Here is a 23,792-nt window from a genome sequence, read left to right on the forward strand (position 1 = left end):
CATCTCTGCTATGTGTTGCAAATGATGAATATTTCTTCAATTGATTTCCTGATTTTCTAACTAAAACACAAACCAGGTACAGAATGAAGCTCAAAAACATCCTCACTTTGGAAAGGAGATGTGAATAAATGCAATATCCTCAAGAGTCTTATCATGTTAAAGAGCACTAATAGTCCTGAGTTCAGGGCTACCAAGGGCTTTAGTGCCTTGGGTGTTAGGGCAGGCCTGCTTATACTCTTGCCAAATCAACTGGTTTTAGGGGACTTCTAGAAAGCACCACTATTGAGAAGTGATGCCAAATCCAAAGTCATCAAATTCATCATCTGATACTTCATCCCTTCCTCCAGATATTATGGTCCCATGCTGTGCTGTTCTTGGCATGTGAGCAACCTTTACCTGAAAACACTGAGAGCTCACACACTGCTAACAGGATGGTGAATGTCATGCTTGGTTTGGAAAGGCAATAGCTTGGGAAGGGACCTGGAAAAGTGCTGCCCACTTCTTAGTTTATTCAGAAAGTAATCTAGTGGGAAGCAGAGGAAGTCTCTGCATTGAGGCCTCAGCATCAGGCTCACTGCAGGCTTGGGCAGACCTATCATCACTTACAATATTGGAAGCTGGTTTCATTTTCACTGATTAAAATTAAGACATGCTCAGCGAGTTTAACACCTGGAAAGCCTTGGGACTAGTAAGGTTGCTCTGTCTGCTTGAGACTGCCAGCTCCTCCCAGGCACCTCCAGGGATACTGAGGAAGCCCCCAAGGCTGCATTTGTAGCAGCAGTGGAGAGAGGTCACAGCTACTGAGAGGTGGACTCCTCCCTACAGCCAGCATCCCTCCTTCTGCTGCCACAAGCATTGCCAGCCCCATTTGCCACACAACTATAGGGAATTTGGGACATCTGGGACTGGATGTGAGCAACCTCAGCAAAGCAAAGACATTGGCAACAGTGTTTGACTTAAATTGATCATTGAGCAACACATTAAATATATGTGCGCTTAGATCTCTTTTGTATCTAACAGCAGCAACAGCCCAGTTTCACCTCACAGATGTGGTGGCCATGAGTACCTCACAAAGCAGGAGGTGCTCTGATGGAGCAGGAGTAGGGGCACTGAGTTTGAAAGCCTGGAACTGCCTCTCAGGGTAGGGTAAGAGGGAAGCTCTGACCACACGGCTGCTTTCTTTGATAGATGTAGGACTATCCAGGGAGCAATCTGAGCCTATACATTAGGCTCTCACACAAATCTGGGGAGTCACTTCAGTTGGAGCAAAACTGAAGATTTAATATTATAGTTCACTGAAGGAGGTCTTTGTGGCAGTGAAAAAAGCCAGAATAGTTACCTAGAACCTCACATTGAAATATAGAGCACAATGTATAATTAACCTTTTTTTCTGATAGCTCAGAAAAAGCCAGAATGGATGTGTTTGCTCTGCCAGCCTTTGGGGAACCTGTAGGACAGTTGTTCCTTTCTTAGTGTGAAGTGCACTGAAACATGAGGGATGTGACTTTATACCTTTTACAGTTTGTAGGGACAGCTGTAAAATATTCAGGGCAATGTCAGCAAGCAGCTGGGACTTCTGTGTTTTCAGTGAGGTGCATGTTCAGTATGTGGTGATTTGTAATTGGGGTATTTGGTTCATACTTTTACATAAAACATCAGAGAGCAGGAAGTGTTCATTGGTGAAAATATACAGATTTTATTTCAAGGAAAATCTTCAAAATTTTTGTCTCAAAGCTCAGGGTTTGTCCACTTGAAAACATCATACAGGTACTTCACATCTCTTGTTTCCCTCAGGGTAAGCTGTCTGCCCCAGGCTTACCTGCCTGTGTGAGACATCTACAGTGTGTGATGGAGTCTGGTGGCAGCAGGGGCTCTTTAGGGAGTCAGAATACCATATTTTTATGGAGGTTTTATCCCCAAAGGCTCCTCAATGTTAAAGCAATGGCCACCCAGCACAGGTGCCAGAGAAAGCTACGGTGGTGTCAGGAGAGCCCTAAATGGGAGCTCCATAATGCCTGGGTTAACTTCAAGGCAGCAGTACTACCCCATTGGTCAGAATTACTTTCTTTTATACATTCTATGTCAGAAGTGAGTGTGTTGATGGATAGATTCCATATTTTCTCTCTCCAAAGTAAGAACCACTTGTGAAGGTTGCTTACAGCTACTGCTGGCCTCAGCAGGCCCCAACAAGGTGAAAGGTCCTTGTTTCCCCAGAGGACTGACACATTATGATGGCTTCATTTGATTAAAAGGGGATGCTGATCATTATGACCCAAATTTCTTTTTTTTTTTTTTTTTTTTGGCAATCATTCAAAGTGTTCCCAGATGCCCATAAGGCTGTTGTTACCTGCAAATAAAATGTATCTTTATAACAAGGACATTCATGTTAATGAACAATATCAAAATGTGCCATGTGCCTTTCCCAGGCCTTTTTTTACATTCTGATGAATTGAATAATGGAAGGGAAACATATGCTTTCCAGATTGAACCCAAAGACTTCACTAATTCAGAGTCCATGCTCCTTCAAGCTGCAGCTAAGCAGAGAATAAATTGGACAGTATTTGTCATCCACTTGGGATTAATTATTGAATTTTAGAGGTAAGTAGCTGCACCAGTGAAGGTTACCAGTTTGTTCTTTAACTTTTAATTAGACCATTGAAGAAACTAGGAAGGGTAACTGGTTAAACACAAATAACTTGGATATTTCTGTACAGTGTAAACTGGGCAACAACAAAGGAGGTCAAATGTTCAGCTCAAGAAATAGCATGTATATATTCACTTTTGCTGACGATTAGCTCAATTGTATTAGGAATAGGTATGCCCTCCAGGTTAGCATTAAAGACCATTGACAGAGCAACAGGAAAAGTCTTTGGCTTTTTATAGTTAGTGCCATGGCTGACCTGGAGTTGGTACTGTCTTGGGAAAAATGAGCATTGTTCCCTGAAGGACTCATGTTAGCCTTGAGCTTTGGACTTTTAAGAAAGGAATCTTCCATCTGTCAGGCAGTACAGGGTGAGGACACTTGTCCCCAGGGCCTCCTTTGCTTAAGTGATGAAGTTTTAAGGAAACTAGCTGATGACTGTGATAGGGAAAGAGCTGGATCTGAGCTTGAGAATCAGGCAGATTTTTGTTTCATTAAACACACATCTTAGCAGGAAGTTGAAAAGGTAAGGTCAAGAGAGGAGGGTTGTGCCAGGGGTGATGGTGAAAAGGTGATGGATTAAAAATATAGTCTGATCTAGATATTTTTGAGATGAAATGAAAAATGAGCACTTGAAAAATGAGTTAATTAATCACTGTGTCTTAGCTATTCATAGAGCATTTTCAGTGTAGCTGAAAGGTAGCTTTTCATGTTTCCTATGTTCAGGAGCTGCAGAACATTATAACCCTTTGCTTATTTTATTTACATTTTAGTTTTTGGTCCTTGAGGAATATTATTCTAGGAAAACTACTTTTAGTAGTTGTAGCTGCTTTACCATTTTTCTTGAAGCAACTCTGTGCTTTGGAAGTGATGGCCTGAACTCTCTGACTTGCTGCATGCTCTTTCCATCCACAGAGTAGGATTTGCGTGCACAAAGTTTGCTTTTAGGGTAGACTCAACTGGAACATCTATCCCAAGCTGGTACTAGAGGGTTTCCCTAAGGGAATGTTGAGCTCCAAACCTGCCACAGGTCTTTCATACAGCTTCAGACTACATGTGGGGAACTTTGGTCCATGGAGTCAAACTCATCCTAATTCCAAGGAGTGCCCTGAACAGTAGTGGTCTCAGCTGATTTATGTTTTATGCCACAAATTTAACCCAATGCTCTTCCCTTCCCCCCTTTTTAGTCCCTGTGACCTGATGTTCTTGGCAGTTATCTTGTAGCTGCCTCTATATTTTAGCCAGCTGTGCTCTGCTAATTGCACTGAAACCAGAAAAAAACCCCAGGCTTCAGCTTCTGCTTGATTTTGGTGGCTCCTTATGATAACATGAGAGCTTTACTTAAAGTCAAGGCTGAAGGGGAGCAGGGACTTTTGTTCTACCGAATGTATAAGAATGTTTTGTGTCATGTCTTAGTGTGCAGTGGTGCAAGAAACCATTAAACACTGCCATTCTTTAAACCTTGTGTTTTACCTTGATACCTTTCTCCTAACTGGCTTGTTTTGCCCCATCCCAACCCTGCCCAGCTTTCTCTCTCAAGCTCCAAATCAATGTCCATGGACAAAATGGGCCATTGGGGTGGAGGAGGAAAAGGCTTCCAGTGCAGCACCCTTCTGCTCAGTCAGCCCTGCCTTGTGTAGCACTGCTCCTCCCAACCTTGTGTCCTGGCTGCCCAGCTGCTCCTTCCTCTCCAACCCCAGTTTGAGGCACTGAGAAGAATGCCAGGCAAGGCTTCATTTGGATTTTTCTTTCCAGATTTCATATGTGGTCAGTGAGCACTGTTTCAATCTTTTCTCTCTCATTTCAAGATGAACAACTCAGCAACTCCATTGAGATCCTGAAGTCTCATTGTGAGAATGTAAATTCAGCAGCATTTGCTTGAGGGATCAAGCATCTTTTGGAAATGTAAAATTAGTCCACAGCCATGCTGCCCTGCAAAGGAAACTTCTCAAGCTGCATCCAGAACCTTGATTTCAAGCATTAACAATTTTTAATTTTGGCCAAATGGCAGGTGAACCATGTCTACCATCTCCACAAGAAATGACACTTAGAGTAGATCTGGTGAAGCCTGAGAGCTTGTTTATTTATTTTTTTCCCCTACAAATTTAATAATTAAAATAAAGGTTCCCTAGATGCAGTTGCAACCTGCAGTTACAGGAAGGAAACAACTTCTGTCTTACTCCTGTGATGCTGACTCCAGGTTTAATTTTCTCTCCCTCATTAGCTGTGGTCTATAAAGCATGAAACCTGTAATCACATCTTTGTTAACAACTCAGTGAACATAATCAAACCATCTATTTTATTCTGCACTTACCTTTTCCCACTTGCATTTCCTGATAAATGACGTGAAGTGAATAAGACACTAAGCAGTAAGTACTGGACTTTCAGGATGATTTGTCAGAAATGGTCTCATTTGCCTGCCCTACTTCCTACAGCACTTATTCATAGAGAGAAGATGTGGTTGCTACCAGTGCAGATGTGTTCACAATCTGTAGGAGTCTGGCCAGATGCACCTGCAGCTTCAGAGAACTCCTTCCAACAGATCATTGCCTGTGCTGAGGAGTGGAGAAGAGCACAGTTTTAGATACTGTTTGTGTCGTGTCTGGACCTGACAGCCTTGTTCTCCAGACTGAAATGGTAGTGTCAGCCGCTGATCATTTCCTCCTTCTTCCCCACTCCCTGGAGTTATTTATCATGATGTGCAACTAGAAATACCATAAGACAAATTGTCTCTGTGATTTGCTTGATATGCAAAGGGATGATCTGTGCAGTGTGGCTGTCACAAAAGAGGAATGAATACTTTCTTTGCCTATGGTAATAACAGACTGGGGAGGAAAAATGCCTATACTGATTCCTGATTCCTAAAGTATAATGTCAGTCTTTATTGCCACTGTGTTATGGAACAGAATGAGATAGAACTTGATATTTGTGGTATCAAATATAGTAGAAAATCAGATGAATTATTCAACATTTAGCCATAGTTCCAAAGTTATCCAGTGATTGGTCCCCATCCTGAATGACTAGTCCCGCATTCATAGAAATGGACCTTAAATTTCTATTTCAAGATATGTTTTGGTTTGTTCCAAAGAGTCAGACTGCTACAGCTGTGTGCCTATTGCATATCAATTTTAGAGAGTTTATAGGTTGCTTACAATCAATACTGATGTTATCCTCAACTGTGTGGTTTAGCATTTATCATGTGTGTAAATCAATTCTTGTGGTCATGTTTACAGGGCTGATGTCTTTAGGGGTTTTTATAACTTCTATGTGTGACCCAGAGTTGTGATGTTAGGGACTTCTTGTAGCAAAGGTTGCAATGAGTAGTCTTGATGAGTTTCTGAGTTCCTGAGCACTGATCATCAGTTCAAGGACCAACCTTTTTCTTATGATATCTACTCTACAGACAAGTTGCCCAAATTCATCTTAATGGGAAATAAAATTGAAATATTGAGCAAGGCACTGAGTCCTTCTCATCACATTATGTGGATACAAAAAGTAATAAATTTTTGTGTTGAATTATTTTGCCAAACTGTGCATGCCCTCTTGGTCCATCAAGACTCACTGCAGGGGAGAATGTGATGGCTCAAACCTCAACTCCACCAGCCAGTGCTGAGGTGGTGCCTACTGCCTCTGACTGAACTGTGCTAGCAGCACCCATGAAATACATGGCATTTGCTCAAGAGAGGACTGAAATTTGTATAGTTTCCCACACTTGTAACTCAGTTTTGTTCCCACATCAGAAAAATGGCTCTGAAGCAAGAATCAGGAATTTGGTCTTGGATTTGTTAGATAGAAATGATCAATTTTGATAATAGCCTGTTTCTCAAGGAATATTTAGCAGAGAAACTGCATTGAACATGACTGGAAGGCTACAAGTTGGAAGCTATATTTCTAATTGTTACAGATGAAGGTAAAAGGGTTGTCAGGGAGAACAAAACTTGATTTCAATAGCAAGCTTACAGGTAATTTAAAATATTTCATCGTTATTTTAGGCCTCATCACCAAAGATAAATCTGGGGGTTTTTAGGAGTAAATTTAGTATAACATATTTGCAATAAGATTTTCTCCCTCAGAGAGTTGTACCACATGGTGGGCAGACTGTGACTGTACGTTAGGAAGTTGCCTGCCATTGTTCATCACATGGAAGATGTTAAAGCTGCTTATCCAAGGAGATAAAACTCTATTCCCTCTCAGACAGAGAAGAGGGAGATCTGGAAGGCTGTGACTAAGTGACTGTGAAGGAGCACAAATCTATTTCCAGTTACTTATAAAGTATTTAATCTCCTTATTCATTAATAGATGATCCTGCTATCTAATTATGCTAGCACTGGATTTGCCTTGACTTTTCATAAAGAATGTCCTATTGAAATCCTTATTTATACATCCTTACTTTAAGGCAGCTACATTAATGGAGTACCTGTTTCCTGACATTTTGTTGCTCTATACATCGTTTTTCTTGTTTAAGCGTTTGCCCCACATGGAATAAATGCCTTGAAAAAGTGTCAGCTCGGCCTTAAGAAAGGTCTTCATGATCCTAGGACAGCTCCTATGCCTTGCTGATATGCAGATAGGAATTTCCACAGGAAGGAGAAGAGGGTGCTGATACAGAGCTGTAGGGACTTAGCTGTGTTTCAAGGGCAGATTCATTCATCACATAGTGTAACCATAGATAACACCTCAGGATTCAAAACCTGAACCACTACATGCATGAAGTATGTGACCAAACCCTCATATTCTGTGTTAAAAAAATAGTGTCTGTAACACAGGCAGTTTTTCAGGGTGCAGCAAGCTCTGCTTCTACATCCTCATAGGTGTCAGCAGAGGTGCACACCTGCACCTGAGCAAGGAGTTGGATGGGTGGGAGCTCACATCTCCAAACTAGTCATCCAAGCCTGTGTTCAGTGGTGTGAGCAGGAACAGATGACTGCTGTGCTTAGCTCATGTTTTTGGGGGATGGGGTTTCAAAGCTCTGGTTAATAAAAGGGAGCATAGTGCCCCTCTTGCTGGCTCAGCCCCATGGTCACTTCAGCTCACCACGCTGAGTCTGATCATCACCACCTGCTTCAGAGGGAGATGCAAAAAGCCCCACAATCAGCAGAGGTAAGGTATTTATCATGCAGTACAGTTTCTTAGTGTCAAACATTTGGAGATTAAACCCTTACAAATTGGAGATTAAACCGTTACAAATAAGGTTTTACCACCTTATCCTGTACAACAGCTTTAGCTGTTGTCACTCTGGTTATTTCTGTTACCTTTCTGGGCATCCAAGCCATCTTTCCTGTGACATTAGATGACACTAGTAAGATGTGTTGCAATAAAACTATTTTTTTTCCAAGGTAGAGATGATAATGTTCCCTATTTTACTTCCACTGTTAGCACCAGGAACCAAAAGCCTCCTGTCTCAGTTATCTACACTGCAGTGAAAAATCCAAACCTTTTCTCTCTTAATTCCAGGGAGGAGGAAGCTTTCTTTGATGAAGCACTGTGGATTTCCAATGCTTATTCTGTTGTCACTGCTGAGATCTACAGACAGTGCTAGCACAGAGCTCCATTCTGGAAAGAATATATCTCTTTCCTCTCATGGGGAACAATTTGCTGCTGTACTGCTTATTTTTATTTACCACTCTTTTAACTAGAAACAATGTAATAGCACAGTACTTTGGATTTTACAAGGAAAATGAACATTATTCGTATTTTATTCCTCAAACATAAATATATTCTTAGGCACAAAGATGAAATGTGTTTAGTTTCATCTTACTCCATGAAGCTGATGAAGATGAAAAGCAACCTGTACCAGTTATGTCAGGTGGAGTAATTAAATTCATATTGTTATTTTAAGAATATTTATTTGATCATAGCTTGTCCTATTAAATGGAATTAAGTGGCAAATAGTTTAATAAAGTGAGGTCATCACACTACTTTTAGGTAGTAAAGCACATATTTTTGGCATTGATTTAATACATTCTATCTTTGATATTTCATACCCAGTAGAAGCATGACATGTATTTTTGATGAAAATACAGCTCTGACCACAGTTTGTGTTTGTATCCTGTCACCTAGGAGGTGTAATTGTGGACTGGCAGCCCAGAGTGCTTGAGGCAGTAGAAACACTCAGCAGAAGAAATGCTCCATGTCTCAGAGCATTTGCAGTCCAGGTGTTGCACAAGAGAGGGTAGAGGGATACAAACAGCAGGGTGGGAGGCTGTGGAAAGTAGGACAGTGCTGCCAAGGATGATGGGCAGCCTGGCACACTGCTCAGACCTACCAGAGTCAGCCAGGAGCTTTGTTGGTGCAGTAGTCACTGAAAAAGAAGTGTGATTAGATTTTGTGAATAAGGAATCTTTGAAAGTGGTCTTGGTGGGTATTTTAAAAGACATCCTATAGAGGTTTGCAATTTGTCATTTGCCATTTCAGCCTGTATGTTAGAAAGGTCTACAGATATGACAATTTCTTTCTCCAAATTCTGCCTTTTCCCCAAAACCAATAACTTTGCATGGGGCACAATGTGTTGCTGCTGATAAAAACAAGAGCTTATATGAGAAACATACTTTAAAAGAAAATTTTGAATCCTGGCACTTGTGTGTTAAAAAGAACAGCACCGAAACTAGAAGTGCAACAAAATTTTTGGCAGTGTCTTCATAAAAACCTAGTTTATCCATTTATCCATTAGAATCTGTAGTAAAACTTATATATATATGTGTATATATATATATAAAATTCACAGTTTCTTCTACTTTTTAAAATTGTTCTACTACTGAAAATGGGCAGGAGCAGTTCACTTCTGTCATTTGTCAGTTTTTTAGCCTCCTGGTTCTTGGTAATGGATTTTGGTCTAGGCAAGAGGAATCAAAGGAGATGTGCATTAAGTTGCAACAAGCGTTTCTGCACAGTGCTGACTATTGAAAGGGTAAGTCTCATTGACACTTCTTCCCTTTGCTCCCACTTTTGGCATGGGATACTCTCTATCCAAGAGTTTGCATTTTGCACAAGGCCGAGGATTTTCACCTTGAACCTTAGACTGTCTTCCCACCTACTGCATTCAGAGCTAATGCATAGACAAATAACGTCTGCCCAAGGGCCAGTGAGTGGAACTTTCAAGGGCACAGCAGTTTCCAGGTCTGTAAGTCCTATTTTGGGAAGCCCATTTGAGACCTTGGGGCGTATTTTCTGGGCTGTACTCTTACCATGGTCCTTTTCAAAATATGTTCCACAAACTTGCTCCAACCCTTCCTCTTTGACCCTTCATGTTCAATTCACTTGAGTGGTGCCAGTTTTTGGTTCTATCATCATACTCCTGTTTTTTTATTATTTTTTTCCCCTGCAGTTTCTGTTCATGGGACTCTTTATTTCACTGACGAGCCATTTCCTCTAAAAAAAGTAAGTAAATCTTCTCTGTTTCTCATGAGCTAAGGGTGGATGACAGGTCCCAGGCTCAGTTCTGCACAGGTATGGACTAGCAGGATGACCCCGCACTGTTTGCTGTGCAGTGGACGTAGTTCCACCATAAAAACAACCCCAGGCTCATAGATGATTGAGAAAAGAGAAGTCCTGTTTCTACATCAGAGTGCCAAATGTTGCTAATGTAAAATGAAAGTAGAAGTGAAAAGAAACAAGCCATATAAGTATGGGAATATAGTTAATTTATTATGGCAGGTCTATAGCTTGGCTCTAATCCCTCATTTGGAAATCAAAACCAGACTGCTGGAACTCACCTGCCAGACTCAATCTGTTTCATAATTACCTGTGGGTTGCTATTTTTGTTTACCTTAATAGCACAGTAAATACTACTTCTGCCTTTGTTTATGATCTATTTAAATGATGCTTTAAATAGATGATTTAAATATCTTGAAGAAATTCTGGTTTTAATAGCACCCCAGTGACTACCTTCTTTCACCACCCAAAATAGAAGCCAGTGGATCAGGCCTCCAGCGTGAGCTATATTAGAGGGGAAACAGATTTTAGTTTGCTGCCAAGCCTGATGTTTATAATGACCTTCAATTTTTAGTTGCTGTAAGTGATTAGAAAACATGGGGAATTTCTTTTAAGTACTGAATCCATTTCTTTAGAGAAAAGGTCCAGCAGTTGGATGATTTACTAATAAAAGTTTGAAGTCTGGTGTTCATTCCCTCTTTCTAGATAGCTGAGCCTGGGACAATGGGACAAAGTCCTGTCTTCCTCCCTGGTAGTCCTGCAAAAAGGAGATGCATGAAGTAGGGGCAAACTAATTTATTCACTGGTAGTAGTGCCTGGGTTGGACCCTCTATATGCATGTGTTTAAAGGTTAGCACGGCTTCCATCTCCCTCTATTTGATACTGTGACTCTCAGGATGATTTTATCACTTGTTGAGGAGAAAAATCAACTTCTCTCTTGGGCTCAGAGCTGTGCATGACACAGCTGTAGGTAGCAGAGAAGAGATAGCAGAGAGAAATAGACTGGTCTGCTCAATACTGGGTTGCAGGTGATGTTCAGTCCTCCTGCTCTCTTTTTTTTTGAGGAGTTTGAGAGCCAACATGATTTTCATGTGTTAAAGAGGCTTCCTGTTACCAAGGAGATCTGCAAGGTCATACAATTGCCCAAACTGACCTTGATGTCCTCTAAAAATTGTGTTGTAAAATGAACCCATCTACAAGAAAGGGGAATTCTCAAAGTTTCTGGGTACTTGAATAAAACACAGAGTATGGCAACTTAAAAAAAAAAAAAAAAGAGAGAGATGCAGTTATGTACCAGGAGTATTATGAAACTCCTCATCATAGCTGCTTTTGTGTCTGTGTTGGATGAGGTAATTACAAGCCTAGCCCAAAACACTTTGCGTGCTAAAATAGCTCTTTTCCCTTTGGAAAATCTTAGTGAAATGCTACCTCTGTAAACAAATTAAAATAACCCAAATTGTAGCTCTGAGAGGCAATTCTCTTGAGAATTGGTCACTTCAGGTCACACAAAGATCTGTTTGGTTACATGTTGGTTAAGGTGATGTAACCATCACTACACTATCAAAAGGCCTTCCAAGGAAAGCAGTGCTAATAAGCTAATAACAAGGTTTTATAGAGTCTCTACTGCTTCTCCATTTTGGGGGGTGGTGCTGTCAAAACAGATATTTTCCTGAGAGAATCAGGAATCTGGAATGATTTCCTTTGTCCTTTTTAGCAGTTGTGTTTTCTGAAAGTGGACTTATCATGAGTTTTACTCTGAAAAAAAATCAACAGTTGCTGTTTATGAAAAGAAGAGGGAGCTGAAGCGCCTGTAGTGTTTTGTCCTAGCAGGACACTTCTCTGAGTGGCCAGATAAAGGCTGGGTTTCAGAGTCTGATTTTGAAATCATTACTTTTACACTTTTGTGTAGCTTTAAAGGAGTCATACCTGGAAAGTAGCTAATGTCTCATGGTACTTTGATAATATCCCAAACCTCCAGCTTCAGTTCACTGACTAACCAGTGTATTATTCACATAAAGAAACAAAATCTCAGTTGGCAATGTCAATGTCCCTCTATACATGCAGAAAGAAATAAGAATTTTGACCAGTTTTAACTGAAATAAAGGTTTCTTTAAAGCTGAAGGGGAATCTTTGCAGTCTAATATTTAATGGGTTGTACCACTTTGTGTTTTATAAAATCTGATCATCTTGTTCTACATTTTTAACTTTACAACTACACTCTTTTAATTTAGACTTTGGAATAAGCAAGGTTATAATCACTTTTATTAGTTTTTCAATTTTAAAAAGCTTGTAAAGATATATTTGAACTTGCAATTGAAAATGATCATCAACATTTTTTTCCTCCATCTAAAACAAATTTGAGAATGCTATCATTAATATATGAAATTTTAGAGAGTCAGGATAGTTGAAAACATATGAAATGTAGCACTTGTAGACAACTGGTATCCTTTCTTGAAGTCTTATCTGGCAAGCTATCAGAAATGAAGGTTATAAACTGCTATTTTATTTATAAATCTGTTAGGAATTGTGACTCCTATAACTCATCCAGTGAGGAAGAACAATTAAAATATGAGATTGTTATTTGCTCTCGTGTAAAGGTTGATGTCAGTAAAATGGAAACAAACATATGTATGATCAAAATTCATTAAAACCAAAATTTATTTCCTTCAATTCTAATTATCTTCACTATATATTTTACCTTTGGCAGATTTTCTTAGGGTTGGAAGCTGTAATGATAGAGTTTTTCACTTCTAAGGAGAAGTGATAAATCTGCAATGAACCACTGTTAGTATGATCGGTTAGTTGCTGGAAGAAAACACTTTTTATGCAGCATCTTGTCCAAGATTCAATCAGGCTTAAAACCAAAGCATTCCAGTCAGACAGTTCTCATGGATTTTCAGTAATGAACAAGATAGGGTGGGTGGGGGAAATATTTACCAGTGTCTCTAAGGCTTTTGAACTTCATATGCCTTTGCATAGTTAATTTACTAATCAGAAATGACCACAGCTGGGTCTCTCAGCAGAGGGCTTCTTTGCCCACATACAATCCGTGTGACGTGTGGCAGGGCTCGGGCTGAAGTGGCAAGAACTCCCCTCTCCCCATCTGATGGCTTCTGTCAAGTTACTGACAGATGAAAGAAGATCAAACTCTCCTTACACTGCTCATGACAAGAGGACAGTCTCTGTGAAGATTGGATCATTCCAGCTCCAGTGGCTTCAGGCCTTAGGGATACAAATTAGTGACCAAAGGCCAAGACAGATTCTTCAGCTCCCATGGTGTAAGAAATGAGCTTTGGCCACATTTGGAAGATATGGTTTGAGTTAACAATACTGAAGAAAGTAATGAAAGCCCATGTATCTTTTATGATTAATTGTGATTTTTTTGTCATTCTCCATTATATGAAGTTGAAATAAACATAATCAAAGAAAATTTTCTTTTCAGCTGATATTCAGTAGTTCACCTAAATTTGGATATGCTCATGTTGATGCTTGCTTTGCTTTAAGCTGATATTCTAAACAAGAAAACGATAGAAAAGGCCAACCAAGATGCACCAGGGGTAGATAATTTCAGGGTGTACTTTTATCTGTGTGATGCTGAGCATTTTCACAGAGCCACACTTCCCTCCTTCTGGTAACAATCAGGACTCGGGGTCTGCTGTAGACCCTTCACTCATTTTCTGGTCAGGTAATATTCAATTCTATAGCCTCTTGTTGTAGGGGTCATAGGCTTCTAAAATGATGGTTGCATATTTCTGTGATGAAGCAGAAAAATTTACACAGAAATGTGTAAAACAACTGCAGCTCCTTCATCCTAGGGAGAAAGATAGGTCACTATAAAACCTCATGAAAAAGGAAGGACAAAACCAGGTCAGCCTTTGTATTTGTTATCCTTATTATCACAACCATGGCCACAAATTTTTCATCAGTTCATCTTTTGCAATTTAATTTATCTACTTGCACTCTAGTAAATGCGATGTTACTGAGAGTTCTGCAAAAATCATTGCTATTAACTATTAGCTAAAAAAATGCTGTTGAAAAATCTTCCCATAAGGCTGAAAATTTATGTTGTACAGGTCTGTGGCAACAGAAAGTGAATATTAACTCTTTTTTTTCCTGTTTCCTTTTTTCCTTTTTCCTTTTTTCCTTTTTCCTTTTTCCTTTCCTACTTCTGGGTGTTCTGTTAAATGCCTGAAGTGTATAAAGCACAATGTTTAAAGAACAGCTGTTTTATAAAATATTGAACTTATGTTCTTGCATCTTTGACAAATGTTACATTAAAAATATTTGTTTATAGAAGCTTGTACAATATGAATATTTAAATATATAACAGCTTATATTCTAGTAGAAAGGTCAGCCCAGCTGAAGAAAGGTTTCAGAAAGGGACAACTGATGTCTGGGAAACTGATCCACATCCACTGAGAGGTTGCTAACTTTGCATATTGATTGCATTAAAATTGTGACCCATGTTGTAAAATGAGAGTAATTCAGTTTAAGGGTGGAGACATGTTTTAAATTTAGATGGGGATTAAACTCCACTATGTACCTAGTAGTCTCCTAATAATTTCATTGCAAGTTTCCTACTAATTATTGGTTAAATGTCTGTGTTTCGAATGTAGGATTTTGTCTTTAAAAATGCAAAAAATAAAAGTAACTTCTTGCATTTCAAGTCTGGCATGTGACTGAATGCCTTGGTGAATCAGAAATTAGTTATTTTGTCTTTACATATATTTTTATTTTACTGTATTTGGGCCTTGGGGAGCTGTTCATCTGGCAGGATTTTGGGAGAAAAAAATGCATGGAAATTTTTGTGGAGACACTTGTTTACCTATTTCTCTTTTCAACAGAGCAAAGAGCTCTTTCTATTTTGAAGGTTTGTGCTTTGAAATATAAAGAGCTCATCTGAAAGACAAAGTACCTTCTATGCCTGGGAGAGCAGTGAGAAGACAGAAGGTGGGACTCCCAAAGCCTTGTGGGCTTCTCCCTTCTTACTTGTCTCAGCATGCAGGAGACCTCTCAAAGCCCAGGATGGCCAGAGAACATGTGCAGGTCTCCAGCACCCTGCATCAATGAACAAAGGTTAGCCCCAAAATGTGATTCCAGACCTTCTCCATTGTGTCCTAAATATTGGTGAGAAAAAGGGGAGCTAAAAGCCACAGCACAGCACTTCATCTCTGGCTTTACATCCTGTACAAATATTTCATTTAGCCAGTATTTTGGCTCTATAAATTAAACAAATCTGAACTGTAGAAATGTCAGTTAAATGACTTCTAGTGCTTTTAGTGGGCTTCACATAGGAGACACTGGATTTGTATTGATGTACACCAGCTGATGAGCTGGCATAGTATGTATTCTCTGCAGCTTTTAAAAAATAATTAAGGAATAATTCAAAATTCCAGTGCTTTGAATGGTGATTGTGCCTCAGAGAGGGAATGACTACCATTTCTGTGTTGAGAGATGTTTCAAAGGTTCTTCACTTTGATCACAACATTTTGAAATGCTCCTTGGAAGAAACCCAAACAAGCCCAAAGTATGACAACTTCTGGTCAGATTCCCACCTAATTCTAGTATTTCACATCTAAAAGTTTTCAACATTTTTTTCATGTGTCAACACAATTAATATTGTCTCATCAGCTCCTCAAGTTGACATGTGTAAAGTCATCAGCATCAGGCATCCTCCTCTCAGTTGCTGTTTTTCTCTTTAACTTTTCCAGCACAGGCAACAGTTCACATGCTGAACTCTATTTGGGATACTAAAAGCCTTACCTTGTTTAGATGTCTAGTTCCCTCTTTTTTTCTTGCAGGATGAATGGAGAATTTTGGACAGATCATATCCCTGGCCTTAGGCTGACCCCACCAAGGGACCAGCTGTGAGACTGCTCATTGTTGCTGTGAGCAGATTTTGATACACCACTGAGCATCCCTGCGATTCTGTTTTCACCTCCAGAATTCACACCCTGGAAAAAATAATTTTGAACAGCAATTGCAATGTAAGTGTAATGATGGCAAGAGATGCCATTTTTACAGATCTAGAGAGCTGCAGCCTCTGCCTCATTCTTCACTTTTATGAGAACGCAAAATGGGAATTTGATCCCATCCCTATCTGCAACATCTGCATACACAGACCTCTCCCCGAGCTGGAGTGATCTGCTCTGGAGCCAGCCAGATAGTTTTCAAACAGGGTAAATATAGACTTTGGAGGAAGTTTTCCTGTGTAGGGAAGCCAAGGTTGCCTCTTTACAGCTGATTTCCACAGTTCAAACACAGTTTTCTCTGTTACATAAATTATTTTACTAGAACACTTTAATATCCAGTAATATTTTGTGAAGTGAATCATGCAGCTGACAGAAGGTTTTTGTACTAAAGAAGTGTACAGCTGTAAGGTGAGGGGAATATCAATGGGTTATGTTTTCTGAAGCCCTCCCTTATGGAACATTTCTGCTATCCCTCCAAAACCAGGCATGGGATACAAGATGTGACCTTGTCAATTCTGAGAAGGGCTGAATAAATATTCAATGACTTTTACTGAACAATCATCTTAATATAGCCTAGAATGATTTTTTTTCTTCTGCAAAACATCACATTTGACTCATCATGAGTTTGAGATCTGAAGTACCTCTGAGATCTTTCCTGCTGAACTATTGCCCAACCACAAATATTCTCCACTCTGTATCTGCATTTCAGTTCTTCTGTACTGGAGTTTGTCTTACCTTACAAAAGACATTAAAAAAATAAGCATTCTGTCTATGCAGTTCCCAGGGCTCCACTTAATTGCAAAGCAGAGACACAAGGATCTCTGGAGGGTAATTCACCCCAACTGTCCCAGATGCCTGGATTTCACATGAACTATTGCAAACTGTCTCTCAAGACTACTGACCTGTTTGGCTATTTCATCTCCTGAGATCACACTTTCATTCTGGTGTTATACATGTAGAATATAAATATCCTATTTATAGTGCCTATCTTCAAATAGCAATAAATACCTTTATTGACAGGTATGCTTAGAGTAGGGTTTCCAATCAGGTGTAGAGAAAGAATATTATAAGTATTTTTCCTAAATTCTACTTCCCTAGTTTGTTTATAAAAAGTGGTGCCAGTGTTAGGACATCTTGCAAAGACTATTTCTGCCATGCTATATCCAGGTGGCTGGCATTCATGTAGAAAAAGAAAACTTAAAGGCCTTGACATGAGCTCTTTTTGATACACCTACACTTAGAATTCTCCTTTTAATATTTTAATTATTTTTCCCTGTGATTTTAAATTATTTTAATTAATGGCTGAAAATTAGCCTCCCTGGTCTTCTAATTCCTGCTTTTACAGTATGCTGAGATAGATTTTTCTGAGATTCATACAGTCATCCATGAATCCTCAAAAATAATCACAACTGGTTCAGGTTGTTCTAGGTAAGTGCTTTGAAGTGTACTTAATGGTATGCAACATTCATTTTTTAAACATATTTTTCCCTTTCTGATCCTTCAATTTTTAAAAACAATTTAAGCATCTGATTCATTGTGGGATTAATGCTGACATTATTAGAAATTACTGCAAATAGTGAAAGAACTGTCTTTTCTGCATTTTGTTGTCATTTTTCATACATTCTTGTGGTACCTTTTCTAGTTTCATCCGTGCTTTTTCTTCCCATCCTTAGCTCCTTTTCCTGGATCTCAGTTTTCTTCTCAGGTTTCTCTGTTCCTTTTCAGTCTCACATCCTTAAAGGGTTCCTAATGGAGCCGTATCAACTTTTCACCCCCATCTTGAATTCTTCCCCCTTTCAAGTTCTCTCATTTAGGAATTCCCTGTATTGTCTTTGTTTCCCTGTTCCTTTTCCTGAAAACATATTCCAGTTCCTTGATGTTTTGTGTAGCTCATGATCCACTCTCGCGTGACCCCAGCTGGGCTATTCCATCCAGCTCTGGTCTCCCAGCACAGGAGGGACATGGACTTGTTGGAGTGAGTCCAAAGAGAAGGCCACCAAGGTCATCAGAGGGATGGAGCACCTTTGCTATGAGGATGGGCTGAGAGAATTGGGATTGTTCAACCTGGAAAAGAGTTGGGTGATCCAAAATTTTGTCCTTCCAGTTCTTGAAGAGAGCTGACAAGAAAAATGGCGAGGGGCTCTTTACAAGCATCAGGAGTAACAGGAAAATTGGGAATGGCTTCAAACTGAAAGTAGACATTAGGAAGAAATTCCTTACTCTGAGGGTGGTGAGGTACTGGAACATGTTGCCCAGAAAAGTTGTGTGCGCCCCATCCCCAGAAGTATTCAAGGCCAGGCTGGATGGAACTCTGAGCCAGCAGGTCTAGTGGAAGGTGTCCCTGCTATAGCATGGGGGGTTTGGAACTAGATGATTTTTAACCCAAACCATTCTGTGATGTTATGATCCTCATTGTGCTGTTGCTCCTGTTGAAGAAAACTCATTTTTTTCTGATCTGCTCTTCTCAGTCATAAACTAAAACAACTTTCCCTTTTCTGCGCTCCAATTATTCTACAAACATATATCCCCATTGCACCTGACTTTCAAATAAAGTCACTGACCTCCAGGAGATCCTGCTCTTTGAAGCTTCAGAACTTTGCTATCAGAAGTGTCATTCCCCTCTTCCTCTTTTCCATCTGTTTATAGTATGCTGTGGTGTTGACATCCCCCCTTTCTGCTTCCTTTCTTTTCACCAAGAAATACAGAAAACATTCAGACCTGTTTCTGGCCTTCTCCTGGATTCCAGAGATTGCTTTTTGCTTGTTGTTTGCATAAAAAAGAATTTCCCTAATTTTATTTTTTTCTTCTGAAATTTCTGTACCATAATTGAGATCTTGCTCTGATTTTGCACACTGTTCCTTCTGATGTACCTATGCAATCATATTGTGTTAGGAAGCTTCAATTTTATTATTCTCAAGGAGCATTCTGCAAACACAAAACACTTCTGGCAACCAGGTAATTTATTTGGGAACTAATCAGTTCTTTGTAACAGAAATACAGAGCTGCCTCTTTTTCCTGAAGGATGACAAAGTATATCTCTCATTTTATAAAATGTAGTGGCTGTTACCTATGTTTTTGCTGATCCACATCTTTCCCCTCCTCTATCCAACTGCACATTGTATCTACTCAGTGCTAGTATTTTCTTTACATTACTCTAGAAAAAGTTTCTTGGTGCCTACAGCACAAGCAAGGTCAAATTTGTAATTGAATGTAGAATTTTACAGGCACTACAGAAACTCAAGAATATTTCTTTATAAAACTTATTTTTGTGATTTTGTTTTGGTGATAGTAGGGGATATTCCACGGCTAATTTACTTTAATCCTGGATTGTATCCTCATGTCCACAGAATTACGGTTACAAGACACAAAATCTTCACATCATATACTGTAGTAAAAAACCAACCAAACAACAAAAAACAGTACTGTGGAATACTATATACTTTATAAAATAATTTCTGCCTGTTGCTAGGGGTAGAGGATGCGCAGTGAACAGTTGTAAAACAAGTTAGTTTTACATACACATTTCTGCAGAAATAAATCAGTCACTTGAGAATCATTCTCTTGGAAACCAAACACTGCGGGTGAGTAAAGAGGCTTGGGAATGGGGATAATCAGCCATGGCTACATCTGCACAGCAAGGACCAACAATAGTCTATCCCAGAGAATTGTGTAATACAACAAAATCTCCCCCTTAACCTTGAATCTGTCTTCATTTGACCTAAGTCCATATTCAGTTCATTGCTCCCAAACACACCAGTGTTAGTCTATGGAAAAAAAAAAGGTCAAGCTGAGTCCAGCTGACCCCTTTTTGTTTCTCCTTGCACTTGATTCTTTTTTTTTTTTTTTTTTTTTTAATAAAATGTTCAGCATGTTACAAGCGACTCATATGTGAAAGAAATCTGGACATCAGCAGATAGGGATGCAGCACAATCTTTGCTGCCATATAATCTTCCATTGTGCTTCCCATGAGATCAGACCACAGCTACAACACCACAGATACAGAAAGAATTATGAAATACTCTCAACCTCTGCAGGAATACTCCCTTTCTCCTCTAGGCTATTCCTGTAATACTGGTCAGAAAATACTCAATATCCATGATAATCTTTGCCAGTATTTTTGACACCAGAGCTAAGATTGTATTTTCTGATGTGCTAAACAATTTGTTTCCTGACTGTTTATAACTTTCTTGTCCTGTTCTTTGTTCCCCTTTTGTGCCTTTTTCCAGGAGGGCAAAGAGAATAGGGACTGGGGTGCTTTTTGAGGCAATGCTTCCCCCTTTGCCAGCTCTCATATTTGATGTCATGGATTCCCGCCTTCACAAAATGTGTCCACAGGGCTGAAGGACCCTAAAGCTGTCTTGTGTTCCTGTTATGGCCAGTTAGGATAGACCACTGCATGGTCACCTATTATTCCTCCTGATGAAGAGTAGTTCTTAGGGCTTTATTCTTTTCCTGATTAAATTATCTTTTTTTTTTTTTTTTTTTTTTTTTTTTTGCGGGGCCAGGGGTGTAGCCCAGCGTAGTCATGTCCTGTCATCTCACCCATCTTTTGTGTTACAGCCAGAGATCTTTCCCTACTTCTCAAAAGGGATTTCTGCATTCATTCCAGAGGGAAGCAACCTTGTGTTATACTGAGCATCTGTGACCTCTGCTAAAACCTGTCTTTCCAGGCTGAAAATGAGCAATATCTCAGAAGAAAATTAAAATGTTGGTTTTGTTTGGTTTGATTTTAATTATGGCTAATATAATCACCATAAAAAAGAAGGCAACATCCTTTGGGATTTTCCTCATTTATAAAATGAATTAGCAAACACGATAAATATATAATGTAATGGGAAATTATCAAAGTCTGGACATTCAACCCAGATCAATTTTTAGCACTAATATCCTGTATGTATATATCCAGTAGGATATGGGGTATGATAATCATTCATATATAGGATATAGCCTTTGGGTGGATTATGCATATATGTTGGTGTATTTAAGTCCTCTTTGTTCATTTAAGAAGACAGAATTGTTTTGTCTGGTATTCACAATATTCACAATTCAGTCCATGACATTGAATCACAAGAGAGAGAACAGATCTCTGAAGGCCACTGAATTATTGAATATTTCTACTTTCTTCATATTTTCTATATGCCTGGTGCAGAAAGTGACACTTGCTCAATTTTCCTGCTAGAAAAAACCCTAAAATTTTTCTTTGAAATAATTGAGTAAACTTCAAAAGTTTGAAATCAAAACTGCTACACTTAGTGCTATTTTTGATTGATTGAACTATATTTTTACTAGAAATGTAGCATTTCTAAAAATAAATAATGGGACCTGGAAGCTTTTTTCCCCAAAAACATACTGTATCCTTTCTTTGCCAAATCACATCTAACAGCTGCAGACTTTATAACATTATATAAATGTTCAGACTGGCTATAAAAGATTAAATATAAAATTCCAGTGCATAGAACCACGGGTATAAAGAAGAACAAAACTGAACTGACTAAAGGCTGTTCTTTAATCTACCTTTATTAATTGAAAACTTCTTCAGAGAACAGAAAGAATCTGTTTTCATTGCAAGGTGCCGTGTTGAGGGTGGTAGTAGTTCTGGAAGAAAAGTACACTGAGAGCACAATTCCCTCTGGAGATATCTGGCTTGAGAAGAAGACAAAACTATAATTTTACTTTAGCTCATGGCTCCCCCTTAAGTAGGTTGGGAGTTAGGGAATTCTGTAAGAAAAGAAAACCTGGAGAACATTTGCTGTTTTGTTCCAGCTCTGTAGTCCCCCTGGACTCAGCTCTGTGCCAACACCATAACAGATAAGACAGTGGGAAGAGAGAGCCAAGAGTGAATAAGCTCACAGCTTGAGGATTCCGCACTAAAGAAGATACATTTTGCAAGACACACTGCTCTGCCCTTTTTGCATCTATGCTGCATTTAACAGCACATGATCTGTTTTCAAGAGCATTTCCTTCTGGAAGTAGTTCTCACAGGCCAGTCCTGGGAGGTGTTAAGTGCCTTGAACTTCCACTGACGTCAGCAGGGGCTGTGGCACCTGGCATGGGTCCCACTGACCTCCCTGTCCACCCTCCCAGCTGCTCCTGTGACATCTGGACACTTGCAGGAGCTGCCTTGAGCTTTACGCCCAGCATACCTGCCTGTAAGTGTGGGTCCTCTCTGCTTATGGCTGCAAACACTGCTGTATCCTAACTGCTGAATCCTGCAAATGTTATTTATCCCTGGCTCCAGCAACTGCTATTTACTCATGGCCCCCATTAAAATCCAGAGATTTTACCACCTGTGACATTTCAGTGCAGTTGCAGGGCTTGCTAAAGTCTCTCACAGGCAAGCCACTGCACATGCCATCCATTTGTCCATCTGGAGGGATGAAATGGACTTTTCACACCACCTGTACCAGTTGCTAAAATAGCCAAAAGATAATGATAAAGTAATTTTGAACGTGTCCTTCAAGCCTTGCTGCCTAGTATAAAGGAGTGGAGGGGCAAAACGCAGCCCCTCCCTTGAGAAGGTTGAGGTAGGCAGAGATACCTCCAAGGGAAGGGACAAGTCCCCAGTATCTTCTAGAAAAGTGACAATTTATTAGTCAGCCAGGCCTTTGTTTGAATTTCTTTCACATAATGGTTGGAAACCTTTAATTTTGTTCTAGTATGATTTTAGTGATGGCAGAACTGAATGTAACTTTTCAAGATGCCTGGGCAAGAGACCCTGCAGCATGGAGAAGGACTCAGGAAAAACAGAGCAGAAGGAGGAGGGGAGAGAAGAAGGCACAGGAGGATGCTCCCTTTAACAGAGAGGGGTGAGTGTTTCACCATGCTACACGCTCCAATTGCATTGCCCAGGTGCTGCCAAAATGTCAGGGAGAAGAAGACATGTGAGGTAAAGACCAGAGGACTCCTGTTCAGGAGCTGAGGCATGAGACTCCCCAGACAAGCAGTAGAGGGGACTTTCAGTCTCTGCTGAAACTATTGCCATCTTTTCTTATGCCTGACTGGTGATGTTGAGCTACACCCCTGTCTGAAAAGCTGCTAAACCCTCGGCAGCCCAGTGATGGCAGGAAATGGAGCTGCTCTGTTTTCTTGCTTGCTTGTGTCTCCTGTCTGGTGATTTAAGCTAAGCTCAGTAGTAAAAATCATGGAAATTGCATGTCCCTGAATGCCTCCAAGCTTGGACACTGAGCTGGAAGCAGTGCAACGGGGAAGGTATAATCATGACTTCCTCAGTAGCCAGTTCTAACTACAAGAAAAGGCTCAGAGCTGCTGCCACAGCGTCCTGAAAGATGAGAGTTTTTTCAACTGTTAATTATTCAGCTTTTCCAAGCTAGTGTAATGCTTCTCTTCTTTGGCCTGTTCCCCCAAGAAAGCTCTGTTTGTTTAAAAATATCACTTATGAGTGGGGAAGCACTGCTTTCTCAAGTATCCAGATGGTGCAGCTTAGGTCATATCAACCAGATGCAGAAACTCCTGAATTTGCAAAGACCCAAATAGTGAATCTACATGTTCCAGCACATAGGCTCAGTAGGGACTTATAAGCTGGAATCTGGGATAGTTTAATCATGTTCACTTGGTGCTGCATTTGAGCTATGTAATATCTCATAATGCTAAACTTGCATTTCTTGGGCACAGCACTGCACAAGTGGGAGTATGATGCATTTGGAGTAAAAATGGTTTATGTCTGGTGGGCTTCTGTGTCTCTTCACTACACACTACCCCTCTCATGGTTCTGGCATCAGCATGAATAG

Source organism: Cinclus cinclus, chromosome 3 (assembly GCF_963662255.1).
Source record: "Cinclus cinclus chromosome 3, bCinCin1.1, whole genome shotgun sequence".
Lineage (NCBI taxonomy): Eukaryota > Metazoa > Chordata > Aves > Passeriformes > Cinclidae > Cinclus > Cinclus cinclus.